This window comes from Glycine max, chromosome 15 (assembly GCF_000004515.6).
Source record: "Glycine max cultivar Williams 82 chromosome 15, Glycine_max_v4.0, whole genome shotgun sequence".
Classification (NCBI taxonomy): Eukaryota; Viridiplantae; Streptophyta; class Magnoliopsida; order Fabales; family Fabaceae; genus Glycine; species Glycine max.
The window spans coordinates 27473299-27495098 of NC_038251.2; positions in this window are offsets into that span (position 1 = coordinate 27473299).

Below are 21800 nucleotides of genomic sequence, written 5' to 3' on the forward strand. Positions count from 1 at the left end.
TAGGCCATAAAGTGCCTTCTTTAATCTATAGACATGGTCTAGTTTTTGTGAATCTTCAAACCCAGGAGGTTGTTCCACACATACCTCCTTCTGAATTAGACCATTTAAGAAAGCACTTTTGACATCCATTTGATATAGTTTAAAATTCATAATAGATGCATATGCTAATAACATCCTAATGGCTTCTAATCTAGCTACAGGTGCAAAAGTTTCTTCATAGTCTATATCTTCTTCTTGGTTATATCCTTTTGCTACAAGTCTAGCTTTATTCCTAATTACTATACCATTTTCATCCAATTCATTTCTAAATACCCATTTAGTTCCTATGATTGGATAATTTGAAGGTTTTTCTACTAATTCTCATACATCATTTCTTTCAAATTGATTTAATTCTTTTTGCATAGCTACTATCCAGTGATCATCTATAATATCTTCTTTAAAGTTTTTAGGTTCTATTAATGAAACAAATGCCATATTATTGCATAAATCTTTAAGAGAGTGTCTAGTTGTTACCCCTTTTGAGATATCACTGATGATATTATCAAGAGGATGATTTCTTGAAGTTTTCCATTCTTTAGGAAGATTATCATTTTCTTGTGCTGTGTCATCTTGGTCATCCTTGTCTTCATCATCTCTCTTTCTTTTCATATTTCTTTCTTCATTTTGAGTATCTTCCAAAGTATCTACAATATCATCAACAAACTCCTTTCTCGGGGAGGTAATGTTAGTTTCATCGAAAGTAACATGTATTGATTCCTCAATTGTCATAGTTCTTTTGTTGTATATTCTAAATGCTTTACTATGTAAAGAATACCCAAGGAAGATACCCTCATCTGCCTTGGCATCAAACTTTCCTAGACTTTCTTTACCATTGTTTAGAACAAAACATTTACATCCAAAAACATGCAAATGTGCAATATTTGGTTTTCTATTGTTAAAAAGTTCATATGGGGTTTTCTTAAGAATGGGTCTGATTAAGGCTCTGTTCATAATATAACATGGGGTGTTAACCGCTTCTGCCCAAAAGTATTTTGGAAGAGGTGTGTCATTTAAAAGAGTTCTAGCAATTTCTTCTAGGGCTTTATTTTTCCTTTCTACTACTCCATTTTGTTGGGGTGTCCTAGGTGCAGAAAAATTGTGTTCTATACCATACTCATCACAAAACATTTCAAAATCATTGTTTTCAAATTCACCTCCATGATCACTTCTGATGGAGATGATTTTGAGATTCTTTTTGTTATGAATATCTTTGGCAAGTCTTCTAAATGCATGAAATGCATCATTCTTATGAGTAAGAAATAAAGTCCAAGTATATCGAGAATAATCATCAACAACTACTAATGCATAGTAACTTCCACCAAAACTCATGACCCTAGATGGTCCAAACAAATCCATGTGTAATAATTGCAATGGTTGAGTGGTAGAAACAATATTTTTAGATTTAAAGCATACTTTTTTCTGTTTACCTTTTTGGCATGCATCACATAACTTATCTTTTTCAAATTTTAATCTAGCCAATCCAATAACTAGATCTTTTGAAATTAACCTATTTAGATGATCCATGTTAATATGAGCAATTCTCTTATGCCATAACCATGGATCATAGTATTTACTTAAAAAGCATCTATCATTTATAGATTTTTGTTTTAGATCAATCATGTAGACATTATTTTCTCTAAAACCTATATGCTCAATATCTTTGTCATGCTCATGCTTAATAACACATTTTTCAGAATCAAAAGATACTTTATATCCTTTATCACATAATTGACTAACACTTAATAAACTATGCTTCAAACCTTCTACAAGCAACACATTTTCAATAGGAGTAGAAGAACTCATACCTATTTTACTGACTCCAATAATTTTGCCCTTGTTGTTGTCGCCGTATGTAACATGTCCACTTTTCTTGGGGGAAATAGTTGTGAATTTGGACACATCACCGGTCATGTGCTTAGAACATCCACTGTCTATGTACCATTTCTTCCTTATAGAATCTTCTTTGTTATTCTCATCAGATTTTGTCATGAGACACATGTTGACTTGGTCTCCATCATCATCTTTGAGTAACCGGTTCCTGAAAATGCTTTTGAAAGACAAAGAATCTAAAGAAGCCATTTTACAAGAAACCTACTCTGATACCACTTGTTGGATCGAGTGGCCTCAGAATAATTAAGAAGGGGGGGGGGGGGGTTGAATTAATTATTCCTAAACCTTTACCAATTAAAAAATTACTCTTTTAAGGATTTTACTAAATTGTTAAGAGAATGAGGAGTAGAAGAGAAACTTAACAGAAAGTAAAAGCGGAAATTAAATGCACAGCGGAAAGTAAAAGAGTAGGGAAGAAGGAAACAAACACACAAGAGTTTTTATACTAGTTCGGCAACAACCCGTGCCTACATCCTGTCCCCAAGCGACTTGCGGTCCTTGAGATTTCTTTCAACCTTGTAAAAATCCTTTTACAAGCAAATATCCACAAGGGATGTACCCTCCCTTGTTCTCTTTGAACCTAGTGGGTGTACCCTCCACTAGATTTGATCCACAAGAGATGTACCCTCTCTTGTTCTCAGTCAAACCCAAGTAGATGTACCCTCTACTCTTACCACAAAGGATGTACCCTCCAATGTGTTAAGACAAAAATCTCAGGCTGTTAAACCTTTGATACTTTGTGAATGGGGATACAAAATAATTCTCAGGAGGTTAGTCCTTTGAAAACTTCTGTATTAGGGAATGGGAAGAATCAAAAGAATTCTCAGATTGTGTCGTTTTGAATTCTTTGACAAGGGAGAAGGGAGACACAAAAGAATTCAGGCGGTTAGTCCTTTGTTCTTTTGGAAAAGGGAGAAGAGAGACACAAAAAGAATTTAGGCGGTTAGTCCTTGGCGAATTCTTTTTGGCCAAGGGAGAAGAGAATGAAAAGATGAATAGCACAAGTTTTCAAGGTTTGGAAAACCAGAAAACTTCAGAAAGCTTTTGGTACAAAGAAGAAGAAGAAGTTCAAAGAGATTCAAGGCTTGTAAAGGATTGTTTGAATAAATGTAAAAAGTGTCTTGAAAAGCAAATCAAAGCCTTGCTTTTATAGACTCTTCATGTCAAGTCAAGAAGACCATTTAGAAGAGTTATAACTTTTAGAAAAACTTAAATCCAATTTGAAAAAGTCAAAAACCTTTTGAAGAGTTACATCTTTTGATTTTTTTCAGAAACAGTCACTGGTAATCGATTACCAAATAAGTGTAATCAATTACACAAAGCTTTTGAGTGAAAGGATGTGACTCTTCACATTTAAATTTGAATTTCAATGTTCAAGGGCACTGGTAATCGATTACCAAAACATTGTAATCGATTACAGCCTTTTGAAAATAATTGGAACGTTGTAAACTCAGTTTGAAAACTTTTCCAAACTCATTTTGCTACTGGTAATCGATTACACCAATATGGTAATCGATTACTAGAGAGTAAAAACTCTTTGGTAAAGGTTTTGTCAAAAACTCATGTGCTATTCAAAGTTTTGAAAAAAGAATTTAATACTTATCTTGATTGAGTCTTTTCTTCATTCTTCAATCTTGAGTCTTGAATCTTGATCTTGAATCTTGATTCTTGATTCTAGGCTTTCTTCTTGAGTCTTGAACTCTTGACTTGTTCTTGATTCACTTGAGATGTTCTTTGATTCACTTGAGTTGTTCTTTGATCTTTGAGCTTTTTGTTCATCCCCTTTGTCATCATCTTTTGTTGTCATCATTGTTATCATCAAAACACCTTTGAATCACATTCACCATGAAGCCTTGCTTGAAGCTTTGCTTCTACAGTATCTCTTTGGGAAATATATCACCAAATTCATGTAAGAGTTCTTGGACCTTTGGGGGTAAGGTCTCAAATGTAGGAATTGTGGCAGTGCTAAGGGATGTTTCCCTTGATAGGAGAAGTTAGTAAGATTCTTTAAGAATGAGTGCTCTTTTAATATCACCTTTTGTTGAAAAATGATTTTCCTTCTTAACAATCTTCTTGGAGGAATCCTTTTCCTCTTTTTCCTTCCCCCTGGCCTTTAAAGACAAGGCCTTACTATCCTTCTTTTTCTTTTGTTTTTCTAATTTTTCTTCCTCATCCCTCTTATCTTTCATAGCTAGTTGATCTTTGGCCACCTGTGAAGGTGTTTGAGGATGCAACACAAATTTAGTGCCAAGATGGGTGAGGGTTATATCATTAGTTAGGCCATTATAAATGATCTTCCTATCAAATTGTCACGGCCTTCCTAAAAGAATATGTCCTGCCTCCATGGGAACTATATCACAATTAACTTCATCCTTATATGTCCCAATGGAGAAAGATACCTTCACTTGTTGGTTAACTATCATTTCCCCTTGCTCATTGAGCCATTGAAGTTTATAAGGTTTTGGGTGGGGAATGATAGTGAGGTTCAACTTGGAAACTAATCTTGTGCTACAACAATTGCAACAAGATCCACTATCCACAATGAGAGAACAAGTTTTATCTAAAATTTTGCATCTTGTATGAAAGATGTTCTCTCTTTGGGATTGAGATTGATCACAAGATTGACCTCCAAGGAGCCTTCTAAGCATTAAGAGGTCACCTTCTTCATGGGGGTAGACTTCCTCACTAGACTCTTCACCCCTTACTTCATCTTCACTTCAACTAGAGGAAGGGCAAGAAGTAGTCTCCTCTTAACTACTATAAATGTCTTGACCCCTCATGATCATGGTTTTCTTTGTGGGGGCATTGAGAGGCAATGTGACCTCTCCCAAGACATTTGAATCATTTAATGTTGCTAGTCCTTTCTTGGGAACTAGTCTTAGGGGTGTATTTCTCTATGGTCGTACCCTTATCTTCCTTGGGTTTTGAAGGTGCAGCCCCAAAAATTCCATGGGCTTGGTCCTTCTTTGGATAAGAGTGAGAGCCATAAGATTTTGAAGAAGGCTTTCTTTTAAGTTGTTGCTCCACTCTTATACAAAGTTGGACTAGCTCATCTAGGTCCCTATATGGAAGGAGTTCAACCTTGTCCCTCACTTCCATATTAAGCCCACTAAGGAACCGAGCTATGCTTGTTCTTTCCTCCTCCCTAAGTCCAGCTCTTAAAAGGAGTAGTTCCATTTGTTGTCTATATTCTTCAACATTCGTACTCCCTTGTCTAAGCCTTTGGAGCTTGTCCATAAGCTCCCTCTCATAGTAGGAGGGAATGTGTCTCTTCCTAAGGGCACTCTTAAGATCATTCCAATACTTTACTGGAGGATCCCCATGAATCCTTCGTTCCCTAACAAGGGAAGTCCACTAATAGAAGGCATACCCTTGAAAGCTAAGGGTAGCCAATGAAACGTTTCTCTCTTCGCTAATATGATGGCAAGCAAAGAGTTGTTCAACCTTCATTTCCCAATCTAAGTAGGCCTCAACATTATGTTTTCCATGGAAATATGGGAGGCTAATGTTAACCTCTTGAGGCCTTCTATCCTTTTCTCTTCTTTGGGAGTGATGTTTAGTATGTGAACTATGATGCCCTCTATAATAGTCGCTATGTTCTTCACTTAAACTCTTGCAAGAGTCATGACTACTATAGGAGGCATGTTTTTCTCTTTTCATTTCTTTCATTATTTTTCTTCTTTCTTCCTCTCTTATTTTCTCTCTTTCATCTTTACTTATTTCTTCCATTCTTTTTTTTACCTTTTTCTTTTCTCTCTTGTTTTTCTTTCCACAACTTAAGGGATCTCAACTCATCTAATATCTTATACAAGGGGTCCTTAGGAGTAAAACCCTCACCATTAACACTAGATGAAGAATGAAGACTCATGTTGGTTCCTAAGTTATGGTTCTTTCTTGTTGGGGGGTTGAAAAAAAGGTAAAAGAAACTATGGTTGAAACTAGCCAAAATAAACACTAAAAGAGGTGTGAAAGATAAGCTATCTAGGCGGTTTGACAATGGAGGGTAAAGGAAATAAGCTATGAAAGTAAGCAAGAAATTAAAGTGCAAGAAATGCAAACTAGGCGGATCCTAAGAGTGTTTGGATGACCTCATTAAAGGATCCCAACAAAACACTCACTATCCTAAGGGAAAATTGCCTAAAATTATTACACACAAATGGAAGTAGGGTGACCTATTGGAGGCTCCCAACTTACTTCCGATGAAAGGCCTTTTTGTTACAAAATTTGAAAGCAAAACAAATTGCCAATTACAAAATTACAAAAAAAAAGTCCTCAATTGTGGTGGCTATTCTCTCTTTAGTGTTTCACTCAATTTGGAGTGCTTCATAGTCCAATAGCTCTTAAGGTGGTTGGCCCCTTGCTTCTTTACTCAAATTCTTCAAGATATGGCACCAATATTCCTTTCCAATTCCCTATATGGCAACTCACAAGCAAGGAAACAAAGAGACAAGCAATAACCAAAGACAAAAAAAAAATGAAATGAAAGCTAAACCAATAGAGTTTTAACAAGACAAATTTCCAAGGATTATTCAACAATTAAAGCAATGAAAAGCACAAAAAAAGCAAGCTAGGACTCAAAGAGAAACCTAGAATGGCTCTAGAGTAGAGTAGAAAAACAAAAAAAAAAAGACTCAAGAAACCTCTAGTTTTGGCACTTGTTTTCACAATAATTTTCAATTGAAATTTCAGAACTAGGATTAGTATAAAATAGGCACCAATTATAGAGCAAATTTTGAGCCAAAACAACAAGCACACTTTCCTTTCACTTTTTTTTTCCTGGACACTGATTTTTCTGCCAACTTGTGTGATTTTTATTATTTTTTCCTTTAATCCAAATCGCTTGGTTATTTTTTTAAAATTTTGTTCCAGATGTCTAGAAACTTCAGTAAAACTTTCAGCTCAAAAAACGTAGTGACCAATTCCCAGTAATTTAGACAAGTTCGGATGTTCAAGCTGCCAGCACCAGCGATTTCAACCTAGAAATCAAGAGTAGTGTTTATGTTGCTTAAGGCTTGGATAGTTACAATTTGTGTTTGCTTATGCTCAATTATCTTGAATAACACAATTCAAGAGAGCTTAAGACTTATTTTGATTCAGAAATCCAGCCACAACTCAGCACCACAACTCAACTTCATCATAGGCATCATGTAGGAAACTTAGAAAACAAAAAAAAGTTCAAGAACAAGAAGATAGGCTAAGAATGACAAGAACACATGAAAAAATGTATCTAGAATTCAATCAACAAAATAAAAATTCAACACTAACTTAGAACATAATGTGACAATTACAATGACTAAACATGACTCTAAGACAACATGGATTAAGTGATTTACACTTAGATTTTTGTGTTTTTTTTTTAATCAATATTTTGGAAAAAAAATTAGATCTAAAGTTTCAGCACAAGAATATTATGAATGAAAAATGATAGAACCTAAAATCAACACAAAAAACATGATTCAAGAATAGATCTACAAAATTTGAACCATAGAAATGCAAGAACAAATGTAGATCTAAGATTTAATCGGTTTATTTTTTTTATCTACTCTAAACAGCACCAAACCACAAGACAATGGAGGATATACAAGGAGAATAAGATGAAGAACAAGGAACTAAAGAGAATTCACTGAAAAAAAAAGATAGAGGAAGCAAAAGAACATCACCTAGATGAAGATGCTCTTGATACCACATGATGTAAGCTCCATTGGAGCTTGTAGGCCTAGGATCTTCTTCATCAATGGATTCCTTTGCTTCTTGGAAGATGAATGGCAGCGGAATGGAGAAGGAAGAGAGAGAGGAGACGCCACTTCAAGGAGAAGATGAGTCTAGAAGAAGTTCACCACCATAGGAGGCCATGGATAAGAGCTTGGAGGAAGAAGGAGATGAATTAAGGGAGAGGGAGAGAAGAGCATGAAATTTTGTGCTCTAAAAGAGCTCTGAAATCTGATGTTAATATTCAAATGATCAAAGTTGAAAAAAATGTACACACATGACCTCTATTTATAGCCTAAGTGTCACACAAAATTGTAGGGAAATTTGAATTTCAATTCAAATTTCACTTGAATTTGTGGAGCCAAACTTTGGAGCCAAAATTTCACTAATTATGATTAGTGAATTTTAGTTATGGTTCAGCCCACTAATCCAAGATCAATTCCAAGATTCTCCACTAAGTGTGCTTAGGTGTCATGAGGCATGTAAGGCATGAAGGACATGCACAAAGTGTGACTATATGATGTGGCAATGGGGTGTAGTAAGCAAATGCTCACGTCCCCCTCTATAATTTAATTGGATTGGGCTTCTACCAATTCAATTAAATTTATTTCCAACCACACACATCAAATATTCATTTAGTGCATATGAAATTACAAAACTACCCCTAATACAAAAATTAGTCTAGGTGCCCTAAAATTCAAGGGCTGAAAAATCCTATATTTCTAGGGTACCCTACCTACAATTTGGAGCCCTAAATACAAGGATCAAATATAATGACATCCTAGTCTAATATGTACAAAGAGAATTGGACCCAAACTTGGCCCATGGGCTCAAAAATCTACCCTAAGATTCAAGAGAACCCTAGGGCCTTCTTCAGCAGCTCTAGCCCAATCCTCTTGGAGCCTCTTGCTCATGGCTCTAGTGACTGGTCCCTTCCTAGGGAGGATTGCATCAAATGGAGTCCTTTGCTTCTTAAACATGAATGGCAGCGGAATGGAGAAGGAAGAAAGATGATTAGAGATGCCACTTCGAGGAGAAGATGAGTCAAGAAGAAGCTCACCACCATAGGAAGCCATGGATAAGAGCTTGAAGGTAGGAGAAGATGAGTGGAGGGAGAGGGAGAGAAAGAGCACGAAATTTTGTGCCTCAAATGAGGTCTGAACTTTGAGATGTAATTCTCAAATGATCAAAGTTGAAAAAATGCACACACATGGTCTCTATTTATAGCCTAAGTGTCACACAAAATTGGAGGGAAATTTGAATTTCTATTCAAATTTCTCTTGAGTTTGAAATTGAATTTGTGGAACCAAATTTTGGAGCCAAAATTTCACTAATTATGATTAGTGAATTTCAGTTAAGGTTCTGCCCACTAATCCAAGATCAAGTCCAAGATTCTCCTCTAAGTGTGCTTAGGTGTCATAAGGCTTGTAAAGCATGAAGGACATGCACAAAAAGTGACTATATGACGTGGCAATTGTAGAAGCAAGGCTTCATGATGAATCAAGATTGATTCAAGGAGTTTTGATGATAACAAAGATGATGACAAAAAGCTCAAAAGTCAAGATCACTTCATGATAACAAAGATGATGACGTTCAAGAATGAGCTCAAGATTGAGTCAAGAACACTTCAAGGATCAAGAGGAAATTTGATTTCAAGAATCAAGATTCAAGATTCAAGAATAATCAAGATCAAGACTCAAAGATTGAAGAATCAAGAGAAGACTTAATCAAGATAAGTATTAAAAAGTTTTTCAAAACATTGAGTAGCACAAGAAGTTTTCACAAAATCATTATCAAAGAGTTTTACTCTCTGGTAATCGATTACCAATGGTTTTAAAACGTTAATATTTTCAAAATTCAAAATGAAAAGTCACATCTGTTGATGTGTAATCAATTACACCTTTATGGTAATCGATTACTAGTGACTATTTTTGAAAAATCCATTTCCAAAAGTCACATTTCTTCAAGTAACTTGTTTCTAAAGATTCTTTCAAAAGTCATATCTTTTTAAGTGATTAGTTTTAAAGGAATTGCCAAGAGTTACAAGTTTTGACTTGAGTAATCAAGAAACTATAAATATGTGACCTTGGCATGAAACATTTTAATTATCTCATTCAGATCTATCATCTCTTTCAACCATTCTATCTTTCAATCTATCTTTCAATATCTTCTTTCATTTCTTTCAGAACTTTCTTATTTCATCTTCTCTTCATCTTTCTAAAAGTTTTTGTTCAAAACTTTTTCTTCCAAGAAAAGTTCATTGTTCAAAAAATTGTGATATTCATCTTTTTCATTCCATTCTCCCTTTGCCAAAAAGAATTCGCCAAGGACTAACCGCCTGAATTCTTTTTATGTCTCTCATCTCCCTTTTCCAAAAGAACGAAGGACTAACCGTCCGAATTATTTTGTGTCTCCTTTCTCCCTTGTCAAAGAATTCAAAACGAAACAGTCTGAGAATTCTTTTGATTCTTCCCTTTCCCTAAAACAAAAGATTTCAAAGGACTAACTGCCTGAGAATTCTTTTGTTTCCCCATTCACAAAGTTTCAAAGGACTAACTTCCTGAGAACTTTGTCTTAACACATTGGATGGTACATCCTTTGTGGTACAATTAGAGGGTACATCTACTTGGGTTGTTGACTGAGAACAAGAGAGGGTACATCTCTTGTGGATTAGTTCTAGTGGAGGGTACATCCACTAGGTTGTTCAAAGAGAACAAGGGAGGGTACATTCCTTGTGGATCTTTGCTTGTAAAAGGATTTTTACAAAGTTGAAAAGAAATCTCAAGGATCGCAGGTCACTTGGGGACTGGATGTAGGCACGGGTTGTTGTCGAGCCAATATAAAACTCTTGTGTGTTTGTCTCCTTCTTCCCTACTCTTTTTATTTCTGCTGTGCACTTTAATTCCTACTTTTACTTTTGGATAAGTTTCTTTTCTATTCTTTATTTTCTTAACAACATAGTAAAAGCCTAAGAATGGTAATTTTTAATTAGTAAATGCTCACCTCCCCCTCTAAAATTTAATTGGATTGGGCTTCTCCCAATTCAATTAAATTTATTTCCCAACACACACATCAAATATTCACTTAATGCATGTGAAATTACAAACTACCCCGAATACAAAAACTAGTCTAGGTGCCCTAAAATACAAAGGCGGAAATATTCTACATTTCTAAGGTACCCTACCTAAATTATGGAACCCTAAATACAAGGCCCAAAAATAAGTGGGTTCATACTTAACCCATGGGCCCGAAATCTACCCCAAGGCTCATGAGAACCCTAGGGCCTTCTCTTGCATCTCTGGCCCAATCTTCTTGGAGTCTTATATCCAATGCCCTTGAGGGGTAGGACTGCATCATTCCCTCTTTTCCAGAATTTTGCTGGTCCAAGCAAGCCATATGTTCCTCCTCCATTACAGTAGCAGCAACAACAACAGTCACAACAAAGACAACAAGAAACTGAGGCTCCTCCTCAACCTTCCTTAGAAGAGTTAGTGAGATTTCAAATAGGGAGATAAAAAGGATCTTGGAGAAGATTGTGCAGCCGAACATAAAGGATTAGAGCACCAGGCTGGATGATTGTCTTTGGGCCCATCGGACTGCCTACAAAGCACCCATAGGAATGTCTCCTTATCTGGTTGTCTTTGGCAAGGCATGTCATCTTCCTGTAAAGATAGAGCACAAAGCCTACTGGGTTGTAAAGACCTTCAACTTCTCCATTGATCAGGCTGGAGAGGAAAGAAAGTTGCAACTATGTGAGCTAGATGAAATCCGTTTAGAAGGCTATGAGAACTCCCAATTCTACAAGGAGAAGACCAAGAAGTTCCATGATAGTTTGATAGATAAGAAGGACTTCGTGGTTGGACAGCCAAGTTTTATTGTATAACTCTAGGCTCGGACTCATGAGTGGTAAGTTGAGGTCAAAGTGGATTGGTCCTTTTGTGGTGACTAATGTTTTTCCTTATGGTACAGTTGAGATCAAAAGTGAATCCACAGATAAAGGCTTCAAGGTCAATGGACACCGACTGAAACCATTCCTCACAAATCCCTCCTTAGTGGATGTAGTGGTGGAGGAGACCTCCTTACTTCACCCTACTTCTCTTCCTCCATGACTTAGGGAGATTTCTTTTTCTGTCTCCTTCTTTACTTTTATTGCACTTGTCCAAATTTATTGATTTCTTTGATTGTTCTTGATCTTATGATTGTGCTACATTGAGGACAATGTATTGTTTAAGTGTGAGGGGGGGGGGGGGAGGGGGAGAAGATTGTTCTTTAATTTTATTAGGTATTCTTGGTTAATTTTGTTATTTTGGTTTTATGTTTTGTGTACAACATTGCATGTTCTCTTTGAATTATAGGTTATGTACAACTAATGGGTAATTGTTTTTGAAATAGGAGTTTCTTGGCATTTTGTGAATTGAAATTCTTGTTTTTTCTCTGCATGTCAAGTTAGTTTTGGAAGTTCGAATTGAAGGTGATAGATTTACCCTTAGTGAGAATTTGAGCCATCATCATCTATTTTATTCGGTGTGTTTTTCCCCATTGATTGCTTGCAAAATAGCCTTGGCTTGACTCTTGTTAATACTTCTTGCTTCACATGCATGTTGGGAGATAATTTAGGCATTTTATTCATATAAGCCTCTAGCCAAATGAGCCTCCCCTGAATTAATTCCTTTGATAGCCCCTTTGAGCCTATTTTCCCCTTTTTTTTTTTTGAAGCTCATTACAACCCTTAAGTGAAAAACCATGATTTCCCCCTACCCTTAAGGAATTTTGGAGCTTTGGAATTTTTTTGGGAATAAGTGTGAGGGGGCGGGGGGGGGGGGGGGTATGTTTCATTGGATGATATGTTTTTATTGGGCATGCTTGATGTATATACATATATTGCCTAATTGTTGTTTTATTTTTCAAATGTTTTCAATTGCTACTGTTCACGTCAAAAAAAATAAAAAAATAAAAAATAAAAAAATATACAGAAAAAAGAATGAGGTTGAATAAATGAGGTCTTGGTTTGAAGACTTGAATTGGTTGATTTTGTTTTGGGTTACTTTTTAGAGCTTAATTTGTAATTTTGGTTTTGGGGTTTATTACTTTTTCTTACTTCCCACTTATTCCCCATTGCTCCTCTATTCCTTTGGGTTTTAGCTACCATCCCATACTTTCATCTACCTTGTCCTTGGCCCCATTACAACCTTAAAAGACCTTTTGATCCTCATGTGCATGTGCTTGTGATGTGGTTGTCAATTTTAGAGTCTTGCCAAGTCTATGTGGTGTTTGTTTTCATGGGTGCTCTGAGAGTAAACAGTAGCCTAGACACTTGAGAGATAGAGTGCATATCTTGTGAGGCTTTATCACTTTTCATTCTTGAGCTGATCTACTATCTTGCCATGTTTGAGATGCTTGGATGATTTTCATGACGGCCTTGGATTTGATGTGTCATCATTTTCTCATATTTCTTAACCCTTTTTGTCACCATTTTAATTACTGATTAGCCTTAATTGTAAAATTAATTATGCAATTTTATCATTTAGGCCTACTGGATTAATTTTGTGTTTTTAATTTAATTTCAGGAGAATTATAAGTAATTGGGCTTGAATTTGGAATTGGGCTTGGACTTGAAGAGAGCAGACAATTTTATTCTACCAAATCTTATCTTATCTAGATTTTATCTCGTCTAGATATTATTTCATCTAGATTTTATCTTATCATATCTAGATTTTATCTCATCTAGATATTATTTCATCTAGATCTTATCTTATCTTATCTAGATTTTATTTTATTTATGGGCTTGGACTTAATACAGATTTGTAAGCTTTGGGGGCTGAGAACTATATAACAGCACCAAGGTTCTAATTATGCTTTTTTTTTCTACAATTAAAACATGTTATGCCTTTATCAGGACAATTTGAGGAGATGTGCCCTGGCTTACTACCTCTATAACAAGTGATATGAGTGGGGAAGGTATTGGGTTTGCTACCACTACTACTCGTAAATCCCATAACAACAGTCTTCTGATTGTTGGGGCAGTTACCATATTGCTCAAGAAGGATTGAGTACGGTTTTCCCTGATGTTGGGGTCCATTCTTTTTGTTCTTCATTGGACCTATACTCTTATAATACCTCGCCCTGTCTCGAGAGTCTTCATCCCAAATCTGACACATGTTAACCAAGAGTGGAAACTAACGAACACCCTGGTAATTCACAGCTTGCTTCACTTCAGGTCGTAAGCCGTTCAGAAACTTCACACATTTGGAACTTTCACCATCTCTCCCTTGGTAATGGGGAAAGTACCTCACCAGCTCCTCAAACTTGGCTGCATATTTAGACATAGTCATGTTTCCCTGCTTGAGTTCCAAGAACTCCATCTCCTTCTTGTTCCTAACATCCTCAAGAAAGTATTTCTCCAAAAATACCCTCTTGAAAACAACCAGGTCACATCTTGAACTTCAGCCTCTAGGCATTGGCGACTATTCTCCCACCAATACTCAGCTTCTTCCACCAGAGTGTATGTACCAAAAGCAACTTTTTGCCCCTCTGGACATGCCATTACTTGGAAAATTTTCTCAATTTCCCTTATCTAATTCTGAGCACCATCAGGGTTGTATCCTCCATTGAATGAAGGGGGATTGTTTCGTTGGAAGCGGTTCAACCCTTGGTACTCAATAGCTCCACTAGCTTCTCCCCTATTTGGATTCCCTATAGCTTGAGCTAAGGCTTGAAGAGCATCAGCTATAGCATGACCATTCCGTCCAGTCATCAATTCCTATACACACCAAGAAGTGAGACATGGAAAGAATACCCATAGGAAAAAGAGCAATACAAAAATCACAAGCATCACAAGTCCCTACTTGGTTACTTTTTGAGAGTTGATGCCTCGAGAAAGTACTCCTCTAAACTAATCCCCTCTTGAGACATTAACATTCATTTTCTATCATTTCTATTTCCTGATCGCTTGCCATATCATCCCAATGCACTTCACAAATTATACAGATGACCAGTCTAATAATTCATGACACGACATTGAAACTCATGGTATAGCAGACATCAGGAAACCAAACATGTTATGACTACAACAATCAAATTTCTACAACACATGGAAAGACAACAAGAGAATAAGATCCAATTGCAAACAATAGACATTAAGCATTCAATAAGGCAACCAGAAAATGCACATAAAAACATAGCAGACTCACAACTCACTAACCTAAAGGTTCGACCTGCTCTGATACCACTAATGTAACGACCCGCCTTGTCGCTACGATATCACCATTCTAAATCACGATTATTTAAAATTTTAAATGAAAACTCCGTTAATTTGCTTATGAAAAAAAATGGAAGTAATTTTGATCTCGACATACATTCACCAAAGAACACACCATTACTTAAGTGAATACATATACATATAGGAATAGTAACTCAGAATGTGTCATACTCATAATGGAATCTCTCCCAAAAGAATCGTGAACCAATTATGGAGGAGTTGATTAACAAAACACAAATCTCTCCCAAAATAATCCCAACATCATCACGTCGGCTCGGCCGCTCCTCAATGGAATCTCATTTCCTGCACCCTACTGCTGTCATTCTGCTCCCACGAACAAGATTCGCAATCATAACAAGTATCAACCACACGATACAAAATTGCAAGGGTGAGTTCATTATAAAAAGAATTAACACAAAACTCAAACAATCACAATTAGAAGAAACACATTAACAATTATCATAAGAATACACAAACACTCATTGATCCACACACACACTTAAGAATCAGCCATTATCCATCCATGGATCCCATCAACCATTGATCAGTATGATGCATGCACCTAACCTCAACTCTTAGATGCAATGTGGTACCATACCATCCCTAAGGAAATAGCCTAAGCGTATCCCCACAACACCTCACTTAGGGAAACTACGCAGTAAGTGTCGAGGCCACCCTGTCGTGCACCATAACTCCCCCCTATGGTGATTAGCCTGGGCCATAAGGGAGTTCCCAAACCGAGTGACACACCCCCTAGTACAAGTAGTCCTCCTAATAAGGAACTACAAGTACATACTGCCATAGTTTATACAATTTCCCGTGTCATATGAGATATGAAATATGGGCACCATTAAGTTCAAAGACCATGGATGAATTAAAGATCCTAAGCATCCCCTCAGAGATGTTTAAACTCTTTAACCACTTTATTTTTCCCCACCAGGGACATCCAACAAGGTCAATGCACCCCCCTATGAACATACACAACATACGACGTATGAACATGAGCACCATCAAGTACAAAGACCATGGATGAATTAAAGATCCTAAGGCATCCCCTCGGAGATGCTTAAACTCTTTAACCACTATATTTTCCCCCATCAGGGACATCCGACAAGGTCCATGCACCCCCAATGAACATACACAACATGCATCATCTCAATGCATTTCCAACATCATCAACATTTCATTTCAATATCATTCTCATCTTAATGACATTATCAACAATGACAACCTCATTCCATATCAACATAATCATCAATAATAACATCAATTCATGTTGACCTGATCACCCATTTGTATTTTTAGTTAGGTGACTTTAGCATTGGGAAATGTATTGTTGCCTTAGAACTTGATAGAAGCAGGATCGAAACTTAGTCTTAAATGAGGGATCTGCAGATTAAGTTTTAGTTTTATTGATATACTGTGATGATAATGCTGTTTAATCTAAACCTAGTCTAACAAGAGGGATCTGAGGACAAAGTTTAGGTTAAATTAGTCTAAACTTACGTAAGTTGTTTAAGCTGAGTCTAGTCCAACAAGAGGGATCTAAGGACGAAGCTTAGTTTAAATTAGTCTAAACCTACAAGGGCTACTTAAACTAAGGCTAGTCCAACAAGAGGGATGTGAGGATGAAGCTTCAGTTAAGCTAGCCTAATGAGGGATCGAGGTTTAGTACTTTAGGCTACAACATAGAACACAAAAGCATAATTGATTAGAGAAATATCCTTATATGCATAAGCTTTTTTGCTAGAAAGACCCAACACTTTTACCTACCGCTGTCAATTTTACATACTTGCATTTTTACTGTTTTTAGCCTAGACTTAGTTTAATTATGTTCTAAACCATCAATTATGAATGTTTCTTTCAACAATTCCTTATTTCTGAATTTAACCCTATCTAATACTAGTTCCTTGAGTTCGATACTCGGATTCATCCGTTTTAATTTTAAATACTTGGCGATCCAGTGCGCTTTCCGGTGTTTCATTTCCCTTGAATACAATTGTTGAGAATTGGAGAAAAAGGAACCATATGGAAAAATGAACAAAGTATTTATGGCGCTGTTCTATGAAGCAAACACCATTTTTGAGAGACCACTGAAATTTTTCACTTGAGGACAAGTGAACTGGTCTTTCTTTTCTTGAGGACAAGCAAAATTATAAATTTGGGGGAGTTTGTTAGTCGTCTTATACGACTAACTTTTGTATAGAAAACATTTTCCAAAACTTGTATAGGTTCCCAATTTATGGTTATTTCATAGTAATTTGTAAGTAATTTTTTTTTATTGTTAAAGCTATTTCTAGAATAATTTCCATTGGAATTAATGATAAAATCTATTCAATTTCAGGTTAAATCTTGAAGTGCTAAAAGTGGTAGTTGCGCTCAGCTCACCATTTGGGCTCAATGCACATCCATTGCTAAGCGCAGCTTCAGCGCGCTTAGCATGACAAAAGAATCTAGTAGAGCATCAATATCAAGGCTGTGCACTAAGCACGAGATCCACTTTCTAAGCGCGACGATTGTCTTTAGCCAGGCCCAGCGTACAACTGGCGCCAAGCCCAAATACCCTTACTTGCGCTAAGTGTGAGGGTGTCGCTAACCGCGACGTCGCGGATTCAGAGCCTATTTAAAGCATGTCTTGTGCAGAATTAGGGTACATATGATTTTGAGAGAATTCCAGAGCACACCAAATTGCGTATTTCGAGAAAAGAGCTCTTGAGGCAGCAAGGGGAACAACTTTTGTAGAGAAACCTAGGTTTTGTAATTAGACAGAGATTAGTGAGTTGCAGAGTGATTGTGAGATGCCGAGAAAATGAGGAGGAATTGATGTGCCATCATTTTCTTCTATTTTCTAAACCCTTTTTGCACCATTTTAATTACTGATTGGTCTTAATTGTCAATTAATTAGGCAGTTTTATTATTTGAGCCCATTTAGCTAATTTGATGTTTTTAATCTAATTTCAGGAATTAATGAAACATTGGGCTTAATCCGGATTTTGGTTGTCGACTTGAAGAGGGCAAATAAAGCAGCGCTTACCTTAGTTAATTTCTAATTAGGAAATTTCGCAATTTTATTATGTTGTTCAGTGTTTATTTCGTTTTGGGCCAGAGTATTGTAATAGGGCCCAGTGACTTTGAGTGACTCTTTTTAAATAGCAGCCTTGGGATTCGTGCAAGGCATTCTTTCATGCTATTCATTATTCAGAGTTTTGGTTTTAGGGTTTTTACGTTTTCTGCTTTGATGCTACTGTTCACGTAATGCAATTTTACGTTTTCTACTCCTAATTACAATTTTGTTCTTGCTTCGTCTTCTACTCTCATTTATGTTTCTGTTTCATTTTACGTTTCTGTTCATTTACGTTTCTGCTTCATGTTTCATTTGCGTTTTCTTTTTGAATCCATGGAAGGCTAGATTTTCTGGTGTTGTTTCCTTTTGAGGACGAAGCCCAACTCTCTTTGAGGTTTCGCTTGTAATGTGGTTTCCTGGCAGTTTTCCCTTCACCAGTTATCCCAATTTCGTGAATATTAATCAGTGCACGCTTCATGTTCGATTAATTGCCTCTGAGCCTAACTTGTGTTCATGCTTAATGGACGAAGGGCTAACTGGTGTATGTGGTGCCTAATCACGTATTGAAAACCCTAAGTTGATTTTCGCTTAGTAAATTGAAATAGGGTTGGATTAAGTGGTTGACTGTTAGGGACAAATTCTCCATTACCCAGGATAAGAGAATGGCTTCTGAATCAGAGGAAACAACCCGTTTTTAATATTAGTAGTTTAAAATTCCAGTTTACTTGTTCTGCTCTTTAATCACGAAACAAACAAACCCCCCCAATCGTTACTGTTACTGCGCAAGTATATTATGAACATTTGGTTTGTCATTGCTCGTTGGGAAACGACCTAGGATCACTTCCTAGTTACTGCATTTTCATGTTTATTTGATTCGGGTGTGGCCTCGATCAGGGATCCCCCCTCTTGCGTAAGGAACAATTATTCTCTACTCTTAATCTCATTTGTGCTAGGGTTTTTCTATATGGCTAGCTAAAAACTCTAGTTGGGAATTTCTAAGGAACAACTGTTGTAATTACTTTAATATCTAATTGATTTTGTTTTCTGTGTTCAATGCTTCTTTCAATGCTTAATTTCTACATGCTCTTGGTCCGAGAACCCATTTGTATGTTTAGTTAAGTGACTTTAGCATTGGGAAATGTATTATTGCCTTAGAACTTGATAGAAGCTGGATTGAAACTTAGTCTTAAATGAGGGATCTGTGGATTATGTTTTAGTTTTCTTGATATACTATGATCATAATGTTGTTTAATCTAAACCTAGTCCAACAAGAGGGATCTAAGGACAAAGTTTAGGTTAAATTAGTCTTAACATACAAGGACTGATTAAATTAAGCCTAGTCCAATAGGAGGGATCTGAGGATGAAGCTTGAGTTAAGCTAGCCTAATGAGGGATCAAAGTTTAGTACTTTAGGCTACAACATAGAACACAAAAGCATAATTGATTAAAGAAATATCCTTATATGCATTAGCTTGTTTGCTAGAAAGACCCAACACTTTTACCTACTGTTGTCAATTTTACTTGCATTTTTACTATTTTTAGCCTAGACTTAGTTTAATTCTGTTCTAAACCATCAATTATCAATGTTTCTTTCAACAATGTCTTATTTCTGAATTTAACCCTGTCTAATACTAGTTCCCTGAGTTCGATACTCAGATTCATCCGTTTTAATTTGAAATACTTGGCCATCTAGTGCGCTTTCCGGTGTTTCATTTCCCTTGAATACAATTGTTGAGAATTGGAGAAAAAGCAACCATATCCAAAAATGAACAAAGAGTTATGACAATGCCATAGAATATTCTTGGCTTCCTCCTTAGTAACACATCTTCTCAAAATGTTATCAGTACCCATCTTAAACAGATGAGGATCATCCCATACATAGAAATGAGCGTCATGAAGGAATTTCTTCCTTTGCTGCCAATTCAAATCTTTAGGGATAATTCTTGTGGCTTTAAAGTTAGCCAAGTCAGCAAACCAGGGTCTCTCACTCATCATGAACAAAGATTCATCTGGAAATTCATCATTTATTTCCATCTCTCTCAAAGTTACCTCCTCGTTGACCAGTCGTGACAAGTGGTCAGCTACCACATTCTCATAATCCTTCTCGTCCCGAATCTCCAAATCAAACTCTTGAAGTAACAAAATCCATCTGATTAAACGAGGCTTAGAATTAGCTTTATTAAGTAAGTACTTGATTGCTGCATGATCCGTGTAAACTATGACCTTTGATCCTACCATGTACGATCTGAACTTCACCAATGCATACACAATTGCCAACATTTCTTTTTCAGTGGAAGCGTAGTTGATCTATGCATCATTCAACACTTTACTGGCATAGAAAATGGCATGGAAAACTTTGCCTTTCCTTTGACCCAGCACAACACCAATTGCATAGTCACTTGCATCACACATTAACTCAAATTCTTGACCCCAGTCTGGTGCTGTAATCATGGGAGCTGATATTAGTCTTGTTTTGAGAATGTTAAATGCTTGCAAGCATTCTTCATCAAATATAAATGCAGTATCCTTGTTATGCAGATTGCTGAGTGGTTTGGCGATCTTTGAGAAATCTTTAATGTATCGCCGATAGAATCCAACATGCCCTAGAAAGCTCCTTATCCCTTTGACATTTACTAGAGGGGGTAATTTTTCTATCACATCAATCTTTGCTTTATCTACTTCTATACCCTTGGCAGAAATTTTGTGTCCTAGCATAATGCCTTCTTTCACCATAAAATGACATTTCTCCCAGTTTAGAACTAAATTGGTTTCTTCACACCTTTTCAGTACTCTCTCCAGATTGGATAGACAACAATCAAATGAGGATCCAAAAATAGAAAAGTCATCCATAAACACTTCAATACTCTTCTCCACCATATCTGCAAAGATTGTCATCATACATCTCTAAAAAGTTGCAGGAGCATTGCAAAGGCCGAAAGGCATTCGCCTGTAAGCAAATACACCAAAGGGACAAGTAAAGACAGTCTTCTCCTGATCCTTAGGGTCCATAACAGTTTGATTATATCCAGAGTATCCATATAGAAAACAGTAAAATGATTGTCCTACCAGTCATTCAAGCATTTGGTCCATGAAGGGGAATGGGTAGTGGTCCTTTCTGGGGGCATCATTCAACTTTCGATAATCTATACACATCCTCCATCCAGTGATAGTTCTTGTTGGAATCAAATCATTCTTTTCGTTTCTAACAACTGTCATGCCACCTTTCTTTGGAACTACCAGCACAGGATTGACCTAAGCACCATCCAAAATTGGATATATGAGGCCTGCTTCTAACAATTTTAGCACTTCCTTTCTCAACTCCTCTTTCATGACTGGATTTAGTCTTCTTTGTGGCTGTCTTACAGGTTTATAATCAGCTTCCATGTTGATCTTGTGCATACAATAAGAAGGGATGATTCCTTTCAAATCTGAGATATGCCACCCAATAGCTGTTGTATGCTTCTTCAAAATTTCCACCAGCTGAGCTTCCTCTTCCTTTTTTAAAGAATTACTAATAATCATCGGTTTGGTGTTATTTTCTCCTAAAAATACATACTTTAAATGCTTTGGAAGGGTCTTCAATTCCACTTTTGCTTCCTCTGGAGGTTTGTCTCTCTTTAACTCTTCAACTTTCATCCTTTTAGGGAAAATCTCTTGCTCACCTTCTAATTCCTTCAAGCAACTCTACACTTCTTTGTCTTCTTCTGTAGTCCAACACTCAAGGGTGTTGGTCAGCACTTTTTCAAGTGGAGTTTGCATAACCATGGCTTTAGCTACCATATCAATCTCTTGTTCCACCTTATCCATCTTAAAGCAGGCCTTATGATCGCTCAGATGCTT